Source organism: Camelus bactrianus, chromosome 29 (assembly GCF_048773025.1).
Source record: "Camelus bactrianus isolate YW-2024 breed Bactrian camel chromosome 29, ASM4877302v1, whole genome shotgun sequence".
In the NCBI taxonomy this organism is placed as follows: Eukaryota; Metazoa; Chordata; class Mammalia; order Artiodactyla; family Camelidae; genus Camelus; species Camelus bactrianus.
In genome coordinates this window covers 20,621,318-20,638,767 of record NC_133567.1, presented here as the reverse complement: position 1 = coordinate 20,638,767, position 17,450 = coordinate 20,621,318, and the positions used below count along the sequence as shown (strand labels likewise).

The following is a 17,450-nucleotide window of genomic DNA, read 5'->3' as shown; positions in this document are numbered from 1 at the left end:
GTAGGCTGTAAAATTAAGTTGGGTGAGAAAAGATGAACAGAAATTTTCTTGCAAAATTCTATAAATGGATGAGATTATCTGTTTCTACACCACTATAAGCTCACATAATTTACTTGTAGAATCAAAACTACTCCAGAATATGGATAATTAAAAATATTTTATTTTAAATATCTGAATGCTTAAAATGTTTAAATGTTTAAAAAGTAACCTAATGGATAATTTCAGATATAGTCTAGCTTTAATATTAGTTACAAATTGTTTTGTCCTTTTTCCAAGACTCCAAATACTTCCTTTAGAGACAAGACAGGGGACTGAGCAATCATTAATCTCACACTATGGAGAAATATTAGGGTTCTTGATCCCTTTGTTTAGAGTAATGAAATTCTAGTAGACTTGCTTTTCTCTGCTTTCATATATTTACTATATATTCTATCACCAGAAATGTATAGCATATACAGTGATAAAAACAAAATGCTCATGCTTTGCAAAATACAAAAGAGTACACCAAAACTTAGAGAAATAATATCGTATAAAAATTCCACTTGTGTGTTATGATAATTGTTTCCTTGAAGTACAAAGAAATAAAAGAAAGTTAACAAATATTCCATTGAAACAAAATAACTCATGCATTTTAAATATGAAAGACATGAGACAGAATAACCAGAAAACATTCAGAATAACGAGTCAAGATGTTTCAATATGCACAAATGTTAGGAAAAAATCCCAGTGTCTTCAGAATTACTGGATTCTAAACAACTGTATTGTCTTTCAAATAACTAAGATATTGTGAAAGGAAAAATATATTTTGGAGAAATCTGCTCTATTGCCCTAAAATCTTTGTACTTGTGGAATTTCCTATATATATGAACTTTCTTGGACCAACTTTAATTGTTTTAATAGATTTAGTATTCTGGGTTTCAGAAACACAAAGTCATGGTTAGAGTAAGGGTGAGGCAAGAAACTAAAATGGAAAGTGCCCACCATCAGTCTAAGTTCAATAGATTCTTAATATATGCCTTAGAATAATTTCTGAGATCTTTATAATATAAATATTGCTACTCAGTGCAGTACAGTATAACTTCATAAGAATTACTGTATAGGTAAGAGTGGATAGAGAAAGACAGAAAGGTAATATTGATATGCAGATGCTAAATACCAGTCAAGAATATTCATGGGCTACAAGGCAGTTCTTACAGGGCAAATAATTCAAATTTTTGCCTAGACAAAATTTTAGAGGTCTTAATCAATTGTAAAAACTACCAAATTAGGGAAACAAAGCAACACAATTGACTTGGATGCAGACATAAAAATCCTAAAAATTTGGGGTTTTTTTGTTGTTTCCCACAGTTACCCACAACTGCCATGACGTTGCATATTGTGGACTCCAAATTTCCTTCCTGCATTAATAGAAATCTACTCCACCCTCTGGTTATTAGGCAGTTGCTCACTAGGTCATCATCAATCAAGTCATATGTGTGTGTGAATTCTATCAGGATACTGCCTTAGCTGATGGTCTTCATTGACCTAGTCGGATAAGAAAAAAAAAAAATTGGGTATGGTTTAAGAATCATAGAGAAGGACCTGAATATCCCAAATTCATTCTTAAATGTTTCTGACTTTACGTCTGAAATTTAGCAGTTAAAACTTAGGCCATATTAACTACCATGTAAATTTCAAGGAAGAAATCATTCTTAAACCGCTAATCATGTATATCTTTATGCAAACAGAAGATCAAATAAATGGTTTGTTAACAAGAAGAGAGAAGCAAATAAAGATTATGTATTCCTAGGAATAGACAAAGGAGGGGCTTTTAAAGGTTGGAAAGGTATTAAAGTTAATCTTTAGCTACTTCATGAATTTGTCTGTGATTGAACCCATTATCAAATATTCAGCATGGATAACCAGAAGGAAAAAAATGGATGGTGCCTTTGAGGTTTATTTTTTGTTTTTATTTACAGTAGCGGGTGTTGAGAGATATTTTCCCGATAGGCTGGAAAGTCTGCCCATTCTCTTCAGGGACCTGAGAGATCAAAGAAACTTCAAAGCCAAGAGGAAAACATGAGAGGCTGTTGAAAATCTCACAGCAACACTGGAACAGGAGGCTCTGCTTACAGGGACGTGTGGCACCTAAGGCCACCCTGTGCTGAGCCAAGATTAAGAATTCGTCACAACTCAACATTGAATTTTCAGGTAACTGAGATTGAAAAAGACCTGTGACTTCACATTCTGCGCTGAGATCAGTCATTTCCAGCTACATGGCCAGTGTTCAGAATCTGAATCATATCAAACTAGGTATGAAAACTGAGTTCAATAATTTAATACAAAAAGACCCCCAGCGTTCTTTATCTCCATGGATTGCTAAAACAGCCTGTGGGGAATTTTAAACCATCACAGTCATCTCTTCTCTTCCAAAGTTCACGCTGTAAATCTCAACCAGCAGCTTCAGCATTACCTGGTACCTGTTAGAAATGCTGAATACTGGATACTACTCCAGACCTACTAAATCAGAACGTGTATTTTAAGCCCAAAGTGCATTAGATTTATATGAATGAAAGTCTGAAACACGTGAGTCTAGACTCTGCTTCTCTGAGAGTCAGTCAAATCCGTGGACAGTTCCCTGGGAGAGCACAGATCACTGGCATTTGTGTGTAAGAGCTTACTGACCCATTTTAGAGATCCTTCAAAATCTGTGTTTCTGTTGATTCTTAATTTGAGTGAAAGGAGTCAAAGTAATCCAACACTCTCTTTGGATGGAACTGAATATTAATTATCCTTCCTCCCCATCTTTTCTCTTTCTTGAACTCTCTTCTAACAATTACTTAATTTTTAACACTCAAAGCCCATACAGTCAATGATGACAGAAGCATTTACCTATTCAATTCTTTACCAATGTATAAAATATTTGGTAATTATAAGTAACATATTAAAAATTAAATTTTAACATGTAAACCCAATACAGTCAATAATGAAGGAAGTATTTACCCATTCAATTCCTTACTAATATATAAAATATTTTATAATTATAAGTAATAAGTTTTAAAAGTATGGCTAATGTCACTAATATTCAAAATATAAAGGCATGTAAAGATAGAATCTGAAATATGAAATTTGTCTTAACTCTAACATATTATTATTAGCTTGCATTTTCGCATTAAACTCCTCCCACATCACAAATTAAACATAACCAAAGCTAAAAGTAAGTAAAGAGAAGTTTTCTTTATACCGGAAATCCCTTTTTTTACCTATGTTCTCTTTATTGGCTAATGACATCTCCACCCTCACAAGTCATTCTGGATAATAATAAAATTGTATCCAGTTCTTTGTATCATCCACATCTAACCTGTTCAGTTCTATTTCCTTTACAATCTTCTTCCAATACTGTAGTTCAGAATCATACCATATCTCAAATGAATCATGATGCAAGCTTACTAACTGGGTCTTTATATCACTAACTTCTAACTTTGCCTAAATTATTAACCATTATTAAACTAAAGCACAAGTTAGATCTTGGTCCTTCAAAACATTTTACCATGTTCTATTACTTACAGGATAAGGTTTTAAACTCCTTAACCTTAGCATTTAAGGCTCTTCACAATTACACATTTTCAGACTCATCTCTTGCTGCTCCCTCCAGGTATCCTATTTTTCCAGCCACTTGAAAATTCTAAACATCGTTCAGTGTTCAAATACACATTCACTCTTACATCTCTATGACTTTAATTACCCTGTTCTCTCACACTGGATTTCCCTTTCCTCCTTCACTCCTTATATCTACCTATTAATACGTGCCCATTTTTTCCAATGCTGAGCTTTATGACAATGACTTTCGCCTTTTCTGTTTTGCTTTGCTTTCTTTCTTTTTTTTTCTTTCCCCTAAGTTCCTTTATTTATGTTAAAGTTCATTATTTGGGGACAGTCTCACACACTCGATTGTAAGATCCTTGAGAAATGGGTTTCTAGACACATCACTTCTCTAAATAAAATGTAACACAATACACCTATTCAAAATGTTTGTTGGAGTATTTACTTCATTATAATAGAGACAATTGAAAGCTTGTCAAGAGACAAAGGATATTATACAAAAAATGTTATGAATAATATAATTAGTATATGACAAAATGGTCTTGGAGATGCAGATCTTTGGTTGAATCTGCTAATTTGAATCTGATACAGGTAATGCACTGTTTTTAAGTCACTTTCTGTAGCAGTTCTATAGGACAAGACAGATGGGAAAGACATTTAAAATATCCAAACGTGACTTCTGTAAGCAAAGTAATATTGCTTCTTTTGAAGAGAGATTTTCAGATATGCCATAATTTATTTTTTTAATCTACATAGTCCCAGGAATCATATGCCTGCAGTAGAAGGAAATTGCCCCTAGAATATGAAGCAGAAAGTCATTTTTGTTCTCTAATGTGTTCCAATCATGTTGGACAGTATGTGACACAGAGTAGGTACTCAGTAAATACTTGTTACGTGAATGAATAAGTGAATAAATGAATGAATTAGAGGTCATTTTTGTTCATTTGGGGACTATTGAATCAGGAAGAATGAAGTCAATTTCAAATACAAACAATACATCTCCATGAAGTAACATATATAGGAAATTAAAGGAAAATGACGGAGTAAATAGTGGAAAGATTTGTACTAGACTCCCTCCTAACATGCATACATATTGTTTACTTATATGAAATCACAACAGGAAATTAATTTGTACTTAAAAGAGGTATATACTTAGCATAACTACCTAAAGTCAATTAGTCACACCAATTCTCCATAAATTTGTAGACATCAATTAAAACTTTGTGGGCAAAATAATAATAAATCATTATTTTAGTCAATTAAGCCTTTCAAGCCAATCAAGATGTCCTTTTTGTTATTATTCTGTTTTCTTTTAGTTTGTTTTGCTACGTGTACTAATTCAAAATTTATGGGATTGCTTTTCGGATGCTATAGTGATGATTTAATTTTTGTTTCCATAAATAAAACAAAGGAAGTTGAATTTGATTTTTTTTTAATTCAGACTGGATATTATTCATATATAAGGAAGCTAATGACTCTTTTTTTTTATCTACTTCAACTGTTTCTATGTATCCTGATAATCGTAATAATAATAAAGACCAGCAGAACCAGTGCTCACACTGTGCCCGCTCCCGGCTTAGTGCTCAAGGTGTGTCGTCTCATTTAAACCTTTCAAAATGAAGGATAGGTACCAGTGGCATGTCCACTTTAAACTACACAAAATGAGATTTAGAGAAGTTGGACTGCTGTCCAAAGTTAAGCAATTGTCCAGCACAGCAGATGGCCCTGCTGAGCATCAGACCTCAAACACACGCTCATCATCATATATGCTACTGATGCTACATGTGTGCTTTTAGCGTTTCTGATGATTCTGCTGCCCAAAGATACACAGATAATTTGTCTCTAAAGAATTAAAACACTGCCTCTGTTTTAGAATACTTGCACCTTTTAACTTGCACTACTGAACCAGCCAATTAAACAGATACAAATTAAATATGAAGCATCATGCAGATTTTGAGTCTGAGATACATACTGTGTATTGTTTTATTGGGTCAAGGCAAAAATTCTAGTCTTTTATGTTGAGATAGAAATGATAATTATATTCAATCAAATTTCATGTGTGGATAGTTAAATATATTTCCATTTAGATCTGTTAAAGTGAGGGATTTGATTAATAAATTTCCTAGTACTGATCAATTCTTGCATTCATGAAATAAACCCTGCTGGCCATGATGGATTTAGTTCTGTAAATACAGCTGGATATCATTTGCTGATAATTCACTTGCTATGTTTTCATCTATATTCATTATTGAGACTGGTCTTTTCTTTCTATACTCCCTGGTAGGTTTTGTTACCAGCATTACAGGATACTTTTTCTTCCTTTTCTTTGTTCTGGAAACATTCAAATAGGCTGAAAATTATCTTTTCCTTGAGGATTTGAAAAGAGTATCTTATAAAATGACTTAGATCCATGCTTTCAGGGGACAGGGCAATATTCTCATTTATTTCAGCTTTCTCAGGTTTTCTGTAATGACTTTAGTCAACTCTGATGATTTCATCTATTTCACAAAAAAAGCTTTGAAAATTGTAAAAGAGAAAGGATTACACTCTGCCCTTTGCAAAAAGTCATACCTTTGAAGCTGAGGGGAAACACTGAAATCTCGGCCTGGGACAGATCCTGTGTCTCCAAGAACAAGTGGAAGATAATGGTGAAAGAATAGAATGTATTTCTGTCGTTCACCAGGTCATGATAATAAGGGCTACTGCACAATGTCTTGAAGTGTTTCTCACATTTAGGTTATCTATCTAAGGTTTATTGTCAAGTAGTTCCACCATCAGTTCCCTCGGTCCAATTTCTGTGTCACAATCGACATTTTTGGAAGTGATCTGGAGGTAACAATGACATCATGGTTGCTCTTCAGATGCCAAATGAAACTAAAGATACATCAAACTATTTTAATTTTACACAGGTCACATATACACAACCAAAACATAATTTTCAAGGTATAGCTTTGTTTTTTGAAACACTATTCCAAAATCCATATTAAATCATTGCTTCACAAGAAGAATTAAGGATTTGCATGAACAAAGCAGATCAGCGCTATCCTTGAATATTGAATCCCAGGAACAACTTTTCTCCTAAGAGGTTCAATTTTTCTATTTGTTGGGTTTACCTTAAGTAAAATTACACATTTTTAAGCTTGAATTTTCTTTAAGTACACATGCATATGCACACACAGACACAAACTATAATATTGTACTTAAACTATTCCACACTTTTTGAAAAACTCAACTTTATAAAGGAATACATTCATTTAGTCACACGTAGTGGACAGGCAGGTAGATAGAGAGACAGACAATCAGTAGAGTTATGTTTTCAAGTCTTTCACTTTTTCTCATTCTTGTGCCTTTGACATTACTGAATAAGCAGCTCTGTGTTGAGGAGAAAGCTCCTGTGGTATTTTTTTTAATAATTGTAACCTGAAAATTGTATGTGTTCTAAACTGCTGCATGGCCATCGACTGAAGAATTACTCTCAGTTTCTGCTTCATTATAATGACACTCTAGGCTTGATCTCTCGTCCAGCTCTGCACTGAACCACAGATAGCAGAGGCCTAGTAACAAGTAACCATGGAAACCAAACTCCATACGTGTTTGCACGGAATGAAGATGGTTATATTGCTGTGTAATTTCATTTAAATGAAATTTTCTGATTGTCTTATGAGTTCAGATTCTCTGGAAAAAAAACAAAGCATTTCTCCAGTCAACAGGTTACCCATCAAGTGCAGGAACTGTGCCCTCTATCAGGGAAAATGATGGTATTCCATTAAACATATATTTTCAAGATTTTTACAGAGAAGAAATAGAGCAAACTGTTGAAAATATCCCAGTTGAAAATACTACTTGGCAAGGAGCCAAAAAAAAAAGGGCTCTCTACTTGCTACTGAGCTGGAGAATATAATTTTGAGGAAAGGACAGCCGTCCTAGATTGACGGAGCCCTTAAACTCCATTATCAGATTGATTTATCAATGTCCTACTGACCAGCCACAACCCACAGAGTAGTAATAAAATATTGCCCTATTCTTTGTGTATATGATCATTTTTTCAAAATTGTATCTGCAAAATTGAACCAAATATATTCAGCTGAATATAACAAAAAAAAAGGTATTCAAAGATGTTTCCTCTGAATGATTTTCTTAGAAAAATTATGAAAGACAATAAAAGCTAAGGATAGTGATTAAGGAATATTATTGGTAAGTTTTAGATTCTCACGTATTTCTATATCTAGACCTTATTTTTAATTCAATTTTTAAAAATATCTAAGGACAAAACACGTATCTATGTCTCTTTTCCCATTTTTGCTCTAAATTCTTTTCTTCTTTGGATTCTTTTGGGCATATTTGGTCTATATAAACATTGCCTGAGCACTGGTTTTTTTAGTTAATCATCTTTGGCAACATAATGTGCTATAATAAAACTATCTCTCAGTCTCCACACTGAAAATATCTCAGATTAAAAATATGAGATACCTATTTGACAACAGTGCTACCCTACAGTCAGGAGTAGAAATTAAGGGGTCCATGCAGTGTCTCCAGGAGACCATGATGCCTCAATTATAGTAACACCAAGAACAATCATCTCAGAACTCAATAACTTATGAGTTTTCCAAGTAAATTCTCTTAAAAATTATTCCAGTGGGGTTGGTTGTGAGAAACAGTTAACTGGCCCTGGTTGTTGCATTTGATTCTGTGGTGTATACTTGGAAGGCCACATAGTTCTCATCAGTAACTCAGGTGCCAGGAGCTACTTTTGTTACTCCAAACCAACTAAGAATAGTCAAATATTTTTGAAACACTCGGTCTATATCAACAGGACATTGATATTGAAGGGAAGTAGAAGGATCATTCTCAAGGATCTTAAAGTGTAGTTGGCTTTTGCCTCACACAAAAGTCAAGAGTTCATGAGACTATGGGAGTAAGACAGAGGAAACATGATATAGGCATTTGGAACAAGAGAAGATCTACGGAGGATAGCAACAAACAAACAAACAGATAAACAAACAAAGAACAGAGAGCACATGAAGAAGGGATGGGGGACCTGAAATGCATCCAATGGATAGGTATGATTTCAAGAAGAGCAAATTTCTTTTAATGTTCGAATTAAGATGGGATTTTAAAAGTGTGTTTATTAAACAGTAAGGTATCTAAAAGAGCATATAAATTCCAGGTGAACAGTAGTCAATTTGAATTACCTCTGTGCCTGTGTTATTTTATAGATGATCTAGGAAACTTGAGATTTCAGTTGAAAAGAAACAGATGTTAAAACAATTATTTTTGTTATGTCTGATGTTTTTAAAATCCTTGCGTAATGGTTGAATACTTTAATATGGGGCCCAGATTTGTTTTCAAAAGCAAGACAATGAGAAAAAGAATGAAAACATGCTGGGAAAAATATAATTATACATTGTACTTTTTTGCTGATGCTATTTTTATTAACCTTAGATTAGAAGGACAGTTACATTTTTAATGCTTCTTTTAGTTTTAACTACCAAAAGTGCAGAGCTGTTAATTACAGCATCTTTGTTACCTTACAATTCTTGCAATAAATCAAAGAAATCTAAATTAGACACCATTGTCTTTGCAAAAATAACAGAGTAGCGGCAGATATCACAGCAATTTTAACAGAATTCTTACTGAATTTCAGAATATTTTACCCCATTTGAGTGAATTCTTGAGAAGACTTTAAGAAAGTACTTACTTTAGCATACATAATGCTTTCTGAAATTTGCTTTTTTGGAGAAGAGATTAAAAATCAATAATTAATAAGGCACAACTGCCTTTTAAACTTAGCATCATTTTTCTTCATTCTTACAAATTTGTAACCTCCAGTTGAGTGAATTAACAGTTCCCATCACCAAATTTATCAGTGCTAGGAATTAACAGAATGTTGGCTTTGAGGATGAAGAATTGGCATAGTTGTTCAGGTAACTCACCATGTTTATGTTCTGGATGTAGATGAAAACCATATCAGATTTGGATATTTACAGGGATACTTGTAATACCCCTATTATTCCTTAAAAAACTAAAAAATAGAGTTACTATATGATCCAGCAATCCTACTCCTGGTCATAAATCTGGATAAAGTTCTAATTCAGAAAGACACATGCATCCTAATGTTCATAGCAGCATTGTTTAGAATAGCCAAGACACGGAAGCAACCTAAATGTCCATCGTCACATGACTGGATAAAGAAGTTGCGGTATATTTATACAATGGAATACTACTCAGCTAGATGTATTTTTGCGTTCACTTTCAGAATAATGTATCAGTCATACCTTATACTGGGGACAATCATTAGTGCTCTCTGAGCCTCCTTTTATTCATCTGCAACATGTGCTCAACTGCTAAGAATGGGTGTGGGGCAAACAGGAAAATATGTGGGAGTCTCAATTCTTTTGTCATCCTGACAAATAACACTACTTTTAAAATCTTTGAATGGAAAATCTTATTTTCTTATCAAAAAATACTTACCCAGTAGGCACTTTTCCTTTTATAGTCCCATGAACTATACAAACTGGTGAATTTCATCAAGACCCCAGAACATTGTCATTTCATCTACACTGTGTCATCAGCCTCCTTGGGACTGCATTTTTATCCCTGTTTGAACCAGACACTGGGTCCATCATTTTCAAGTACTTGCCACCCACAACTCATAACCACTTTGTTTTCTTGTCCTTCCACTACACTGGATCTGTAAATCACCATCAGCAAATCACACCAAACATTTACTTTCCTTGCTTTCCTATGCAGATCATTAAGCACTTACAGGAAAAGTCAAACCTCTGTACCAAAGCAAGTTTCCTCTATTCAAGCTCAGTCAACAGGCCTTTTACTTATTCTAACTTATAAACGCCATCATCCTTTCTACCTAGCAGTGTCTCCGACTGTTCAACATCTTCTATTACTCCATTCCATCTCCACATCTATGCACACCCTCCTGCCCTTCCTTGGTAGAAAAAATTCATCTTCTTAAATTCTAGCAAATGCAGAGACCAAGTAACAGCAATTCCTTTGACTTCCTACCTCCACCCACAAATGAATTTATCTTATTTACCACTTTGCCTCCTTTTCTAGCTCAGTGAAAGGAGTCCCAAGTTACCTGTTCAAAATTGACTTGGAACTTTAATAAAACCCTGCACTTCTTCAGAGACCTTTTTCCTCAATATTTTTATCCTTTTCTTTTGTTTTCTTACCTTCAATGTATTACCATTTCTATTGTGTTAAAAATTTTGGGTTTTTTTCTCTATATGTTATCCCATCTTTCTCCTTTTCTTCACAATTAGTTCCCAAGGGGGAAAAAAAGTCTTCCCATTTTGTGTGACTTTATGTCCCTTTGATTCCTAGTTACATTTTCACATGGTTTCTATTCCCACAATTCCACCGAATCTGCTCTCAATGGGATCAAGGTGGTTGTCCCTGGTGCCATATGAAGTAGACACTTCTAAGAACTTACTTTAACTGACCTCTCTCTGGGCCATCTCACGGACTCCTCTTTCTTCCCTCAGCCTTCCTGATATGGTCCTTTGCTAGATTTTTCCCAAATAGTATGACCACTCCTTTTCAGTCTTTGTTATTAGACCTTTTTCCGATTTCATTTTAAGAAGTTAATTATAACAATATAAATTTCTAAATAACCTTCTCAATATTACAGTCTGAAAAATGAACATGGTAGTTTTCTTCTGCAAATCATTCAGCCTATTGACTTGGTAAAAAGATAATTCACCAAGCCAAGTAAACAGGATCTTTACACAGGTGCTTATACTTTTGGAAATAAAGCTTCTGTTCTTCAAATGTGTCTTGAGAGAACGTTACATAAAAATCTTAATAGTGATATAATCAGACTATTATCACACAATTGCACCATAAAGAGCACCAGTCATGGATATAATCATAGAAAATTGCCAGACAATTGCAACATTAAAATGCATCAATCAGATACAATCACACAAATGACTACAATCAGTAGTAAAACTTAAAGCAATTACAATTTTTTAAGGAATTATTATGTGGGAAAATTATTTAAGTAGCAATATAATGTTTCTAACTTTTAAATAAAAGAATGTCTCTGATACATGAATGCCTCACCGATAGAAGGACACTTCTACAATAACCTCCAAGTTCTCTCAAATGTCTTGGTCACTTAACAATCAGTGTATCTGAATGTCAAATTTCAATTTCAAAGAAAAGAGAGCCCCTAAAATGTAAGAAATAATGTATACTGTTATACAAAAATTATTAATAGTGTCCTATAGAAAAAAAAGATTTCTGAATTCTGCAAGGAAATGGCATCAAAATTGTAACCCATTTAAATGATTCGTTTTTCAAAAGTGACTTTGCAGCTGTTGCAAATAGATGTGAGCAATATTAACACCGTGTATTAAAAACAAAAATATAATTTCAGAGAAAATTAAATGACCAGAAGCTTATAAAGAAAAAAAAGCATACAAATCACCCTATCTAATATTGGAGATGATGTCTTAGTGTTTTTCTTTTTATTTTTTGTATTTTGCTTATCTTCTTCATTTCTATTGACAGAGGTCATAACAAACTTAGATGTGTTTAATTCAAGCTTCCCTACTTTGGAATAAAATGAAAATTCTGTTCTGTTGAAATTCCCCAGTACAGAATTGCCACAGGTACATTCCAGCCAGGTAGTCTCTTGGTGTCAGAGCCCTCTGTCTGTCTGAAGCTCCTATCCAGCCCTCCCAGGTTCTCACCAGGCAGCCAGTCCATCCTGCGATGAGTGGATTTGCACTTCTGTTCTTCCTGTCTCTCCAGCCTTGACATGAGTGCTGTGGCTAAATACTGTAATACTACTTAGATCTCCAAAACTATAAGTTAAGAAGGTATGAGTAACAGTATCAGCTTAGAGACAACAGACCCCACAGAACACTACAGAACACAAGTTGGCCCAAATTTGTCAAAAACTTTCTACCAAACATAAAGCCTGGGAAATAACCAGTTAGATATTTAATTATCACATATATGACTTCTTAAATGTAAATATTTATAGAAAATTTAAATAAATTTGAAGAATCCCAAATGCCTTACTGATGAATTAATGTTCCCTAAAAGTATATGAGTTCTTCACTGAAAAAGAAAGGAGAATTGTCTGTGAATACGGCAGGGCAGGGAAAGCTGTCACAAAACTTACATGTTACAAGCTTAAGACCACTGTGAAGGAGGATCACCAGGAAATTGAATAAATGACCAGAAGGGGTCATGGAAGGTTATCAACCCCAGACATAGCTGAGGTCAAGATCATTCATGCCGTCTATCCTGAATCAAGCCAATAAGCTAAACATGCCTGTTTCTCCTGCCTCCGGCTCTGATTGAGCCCCTATTCCCACAGCCCAAATCAAAACTATTACCCTGATTGTCAGTTCAGCTACATTAATAGCTAAATATGCTTTCTTGATCTACCTTTGGAAAGTACTACTATATAAGTAAATAATCATGTAAGTAATATATGGCATATAAGTAAATACACAGTTTCAAGTGACCGAATTACTAGTAAACGCTTGTTTTAACTTCTACACTGTCAGAAAGAAATCCCTTTACCTATGATTTTTATTTCAAAATGAAATATACTAAAGGCATACACTGAGATATTTTGCTTTGGAAAATTAAATATAAAGCTCTACATACTGGAAAATGAGACAAGAAAAAAACATAATGCTTGGAACTTGGAAACATAAATACCTCAAAGGACTTCAAATGAAAGAGGCAATTCGACTGGGTTTTCTCCTCTCCTGAATATTGGTGCTATTATGTATTTAATGCCACTCAACAAGCTTGTCAGTTTCTTCAAGTTACTTTCCACTGGCAAGCATGATAATGTACCCAACCATTTATGAAGCTTTGTTTATAAACAAAATAGAAATTTTACCAAATGCTCTGTGTATGCTATCTCATTTACTCCCTCCAGCAACCCTTTTGAGAATCCCTCATTTCATCTATTTTACATATTAGGAAACTGAAGCTGGGAGAGGATGGGGACAATCAATTGTTAGAAAAGTTATACTGCAAATCTAAATCTGTCTGATTCCAATGGCTGATGTCCTTTTTTTTTTTTTTTTTTAACATCTTCATGTTTATTCTCTTGCAACTCAATTATAGTTATCTCACTTCGAATTATGGTTTCCTCATTTCTATAGCTTCCTGCTTCCTTTCTATTTAGAATAGATCTTTCAATACTTCTTTTAGGATAGGTTTATTGTTGAATTCTTTCAGTTTTTTCTTGTCTGTGAAATTGTTTATCTCCCCCTCTACTCTAAAGGATAGTCTTGCTGGATAGAGTGTCCTAGGTTGCAGCTTTTTCTCATTCAGGAATTTGAATATATCCTGCCACTGCTTTCTGGCTAGCAGCGTTTGTGTAGAGAAATCAGCTGAAGGCCTTATAGGGTTCTCCTTGTAACTAACTCTTTGTTTTTCTCTTGCTGCCTTTAGAATCATTTCTTTATCTTAACTTTGGCCATCTTAATTATAATATGTCTTGGTTAGGTCTGTTTGAGTTCTTGTTTGGGACCCTCTCTGCTTCCTGCTTGGGTATCTGTTTCCTTCTTTAAGTCTGGCAGTTTTCAGTCATGATTTCTTCAAATACCTTTTCAATCCCCTTTTCTCTTTCTTCTCCTTCTGGGACCCTTACTATGTGTAGGTTGGTATGCTTTATATTATCCCATAGGTCCCTTCTATTGCTTTCATTGATTTTTACTTGTTTTCTGTCAATGTATACTATTAAATAACTATTTTCAATGTTATGTTTCCTGTTTGTGATAGTTTTTAATAAAATTAAAGTAAGATAGGAGAATATCCATGTTTTCTGAAGGTACATGTTGAACTATTTGACAAAGACAAAGCAAATGAGATAAAATGTTATCTTCTGGTGAATTTTTAAAACTCTTAAATAGATGTGAATTTTTCTAAATGAAAAATTGGAAAAAAATAATGCAGAAAACTAGATAGTGCTTCAAATAGAATTATTCTTTAAAGGTTTGGTTTTTTAAAATTTCTTAAACATTATAAGATTTTTAATATTTGAGTGCATTTTGTTTTTTTCTCCTTTGGTATTTAAACTTTATTTCTATATTTACTGGTAAACCCAAATATAAATTTTTATATACATTGATACATTTAAATTGATAAATTTCTTATTTTTCAAAAGTGATTTTAAAACTCTGGCATCTCAACTCAAAAGTGATTTTTATGCACTCTTGGAAAAAGTGTCACAGCTATTTTTGAGTTCTTTAAAAAATTCATGTTAAAAATATTGAGATATTGTTACCTCACTAACAATTGAACCAAAATACTCTCAGCTTAGCATATGGTAAAACATTCATGAGGAATGGACGTTGACCAAAATGTAAAAATATCACTTTTAAGCATCAGCAAGTCTCTTTCCTTTGCTTACCTTATATGACTCACTTAATGGATAAATTGCTTATGCCCTCTGTATCCTGCTGATTAGAAGTTGCTCCTAGCACGACACACACTAGAAAAATTGCAAATGTTTCTCAGAAACCCACAGAGCAATGTTTTTCCAACTTTGCAGAACATTGCCAAAAATATCTATCCGAACCACACACACCTGGAATGACAATCAGAACATATCACGAAGTTTTAAATTAATATCATTTCATGTTTTACTTCATTTTAGAAACTGCTCACTTGTGAGGTGGTCAGTTGAGGAGCACAGCTACCAAGACCATCTAAACATAAAGAATATCCAGTTAGATTCATGAATTTTTGTGCTAAGGGAGTTTATATAAAAGTCTAGATATTGGTTTGTGTTCTGCAGAGGCAATGATTGAGATGGTGTGAAAACAAAGTTTTGAAATCTTCATTATGATCAGAGAAAGGATTCAGTTATTGCCTTGGCATACAAGAAACTTGACCTAAGATACTATAAAAAGCCAGCTGAAAAGAGATGCAACCAATGGAAATACAAGAGTCAATATTAAAAAATAGAATATAAGAGGAATGGAAGTACAGAGAGTTAACAAACCAAATTAAGAAATGTACCTATTTCTTCTGAGTATTTCAAAATTAATACTTAATGAATTACATGACCTACTTAGAAACACCCAAAGAAGAGTTCAGTAGATGACGGCCCATAGCTTTACAAAATATTCTGCAAAGTTAATTTTGTCTCATGCCTGTTCGTTTCACAATTACCATTCTCTCTGCCATAAAAACATTCCTCTTAAAAACATCTCCTACAACTTTAACACTCAGGTGATGACCCTGATATGAGAAATCTCTGAATAGTCTTGACTGCCCATCCAAACTGGCTATCTCACTCTTAGGGATGCTAACAGTGACCAGTGGGCTGATTAGAGAAAGAAATAGTGAAATGAAATAAAACATTTTATACATATTTGGTTAAAATGCATGAATTTCACTATTCTGAAAATTGAAAATTGGTTATTAAAGAGAAAGAAATCAAACATTTACCATGCCTCTCCAATTTAAGCTATATTTAAGAGGTGAATGGTTATTCTATAAAATCATCAGAAGATTCCACAAACAAGGAGTAGCCAGGTAATAGTAGGGGTTTTTCATTGCAAATCCCCTCATATGTTTTTAACATTTTATATCCATCAGGCTTATGGATTACCATAAATTCTTCCACATTCTATAGACCTTCATAAAGAGTAATTAACTTGAAATTCAGGGAAAATTTAACGCAAGGATATTCAGAATCAAATATGTAATCCTATTGCTTTTTATAGCATTTCCAAAATCACATCTTCGATATGTATTTTTACATATTCAACAGAACATACACACATATTAATTTTGAATGATCATATATGTCACCCTGTACTGATTTCAAATAGATTTTTTTCACTTTCTTATCCATGTACAACAAATATCATTGCAAAGCTAAAAATATGAAGTAAAGCTAAAGCTATGTGTCTAAAAAGGATAACTTCCAGCACTAGAAACAAAAGATGCTAGAATGTAAACTTTTTGTATGAAAAGTATTCCTTTATTGCAACCTTCCATCTCTTGCCAGAAGTCAAATGCTGCGTGCTTTTACCCCCCACACAAGCATGTCGCTTTATCCCGTGATAGTCCTATAGAGTAATAATGATATTCAGAGGCAAGATAGATTCATATCAAATCAAAATACTTATTAACGAATATACATGTAGCCCAAATAACTAAGAATTAATATATTCATGTCTTTCTTAGTCTAATTAAATTTTATATACAAATTACTCTTTTTGAGAATAGACGCTGATAACTTTTTGCTGTGCATCATCCCTTAAAGAGCTGACGTATTATTAATATCCTCCTATTAAATTCACCCTCTACAGATCATATCTAAATCCCGCAAGAAAGAGTAATAGCTATACTCCAATAAGAATTTATTTAGATTCATAAGAAAAGCCTGATGTCTTCAATTTTATACTTTGTTTATTCGATTTATTTCTACACAGAAACACCATGGGCTTCCTGAGGCAGTGACTGTTCTTAACTCACCATGGATCTCCAGGTCTTGGCACAGAGGAAGGACACAACACATATTTGTTGCATAAATGCATTTTTGAAGATTTTCTTACTTGTCTGTAAAGATTGAAATTATGTATTAACCATGCTTGCCTTCTGGAGAGAAATATTTAAGACAGTGTTCTTTTGCCTCAGTCGATGTACAAGTCCAGCCTATCCGGCAAAGACAGAGGGTTCTATCTGACATAGCTGAATTGTCTGTTCTTATAACACAATTTTCAAGGGAATTAAATGTACATTATGCCTAAACCAGCTGGATGAGATGATGGGACACTGAACATTTTTACACAGATCAGTTGTTCACATATATCCTTGCTTTACTTTGCCAACATAAAATCAGGTATCTGTTGCTA

At 33.7% G+C, this 17,450-nt stretch overlaps 1 long non-coding RNA gene across 19 annotated transcripts in view; it reads right to left on the bottom strand.

The window, feature by feature from the left end:
* LOC105066475 (uncharacterized) overlaps positions 1-17,450 on the bottom strand; it is a 305,515-nt gene that overhangs the window by 86,524 nt on the left and 201,541 nt on the right. The window contains exon 7 of one of the 19 annotated variants that reach the window (XR_012503255.1): positions 16,656-17,154. The exons of 16 other annotated variants lie outside the window; for them this stretch is intronic. This is a non-coding gene — a long non-coding RNA (uncharacterized LOC105066475). Of the gene's footprint in view, positions 1-16,655; positions 17,155-17,450 lie in introns of those variants that run through there. 2 more of the 19 variants (XR_012503260.1, XR_012503256.1) reach the window with 2 other exon arrangements.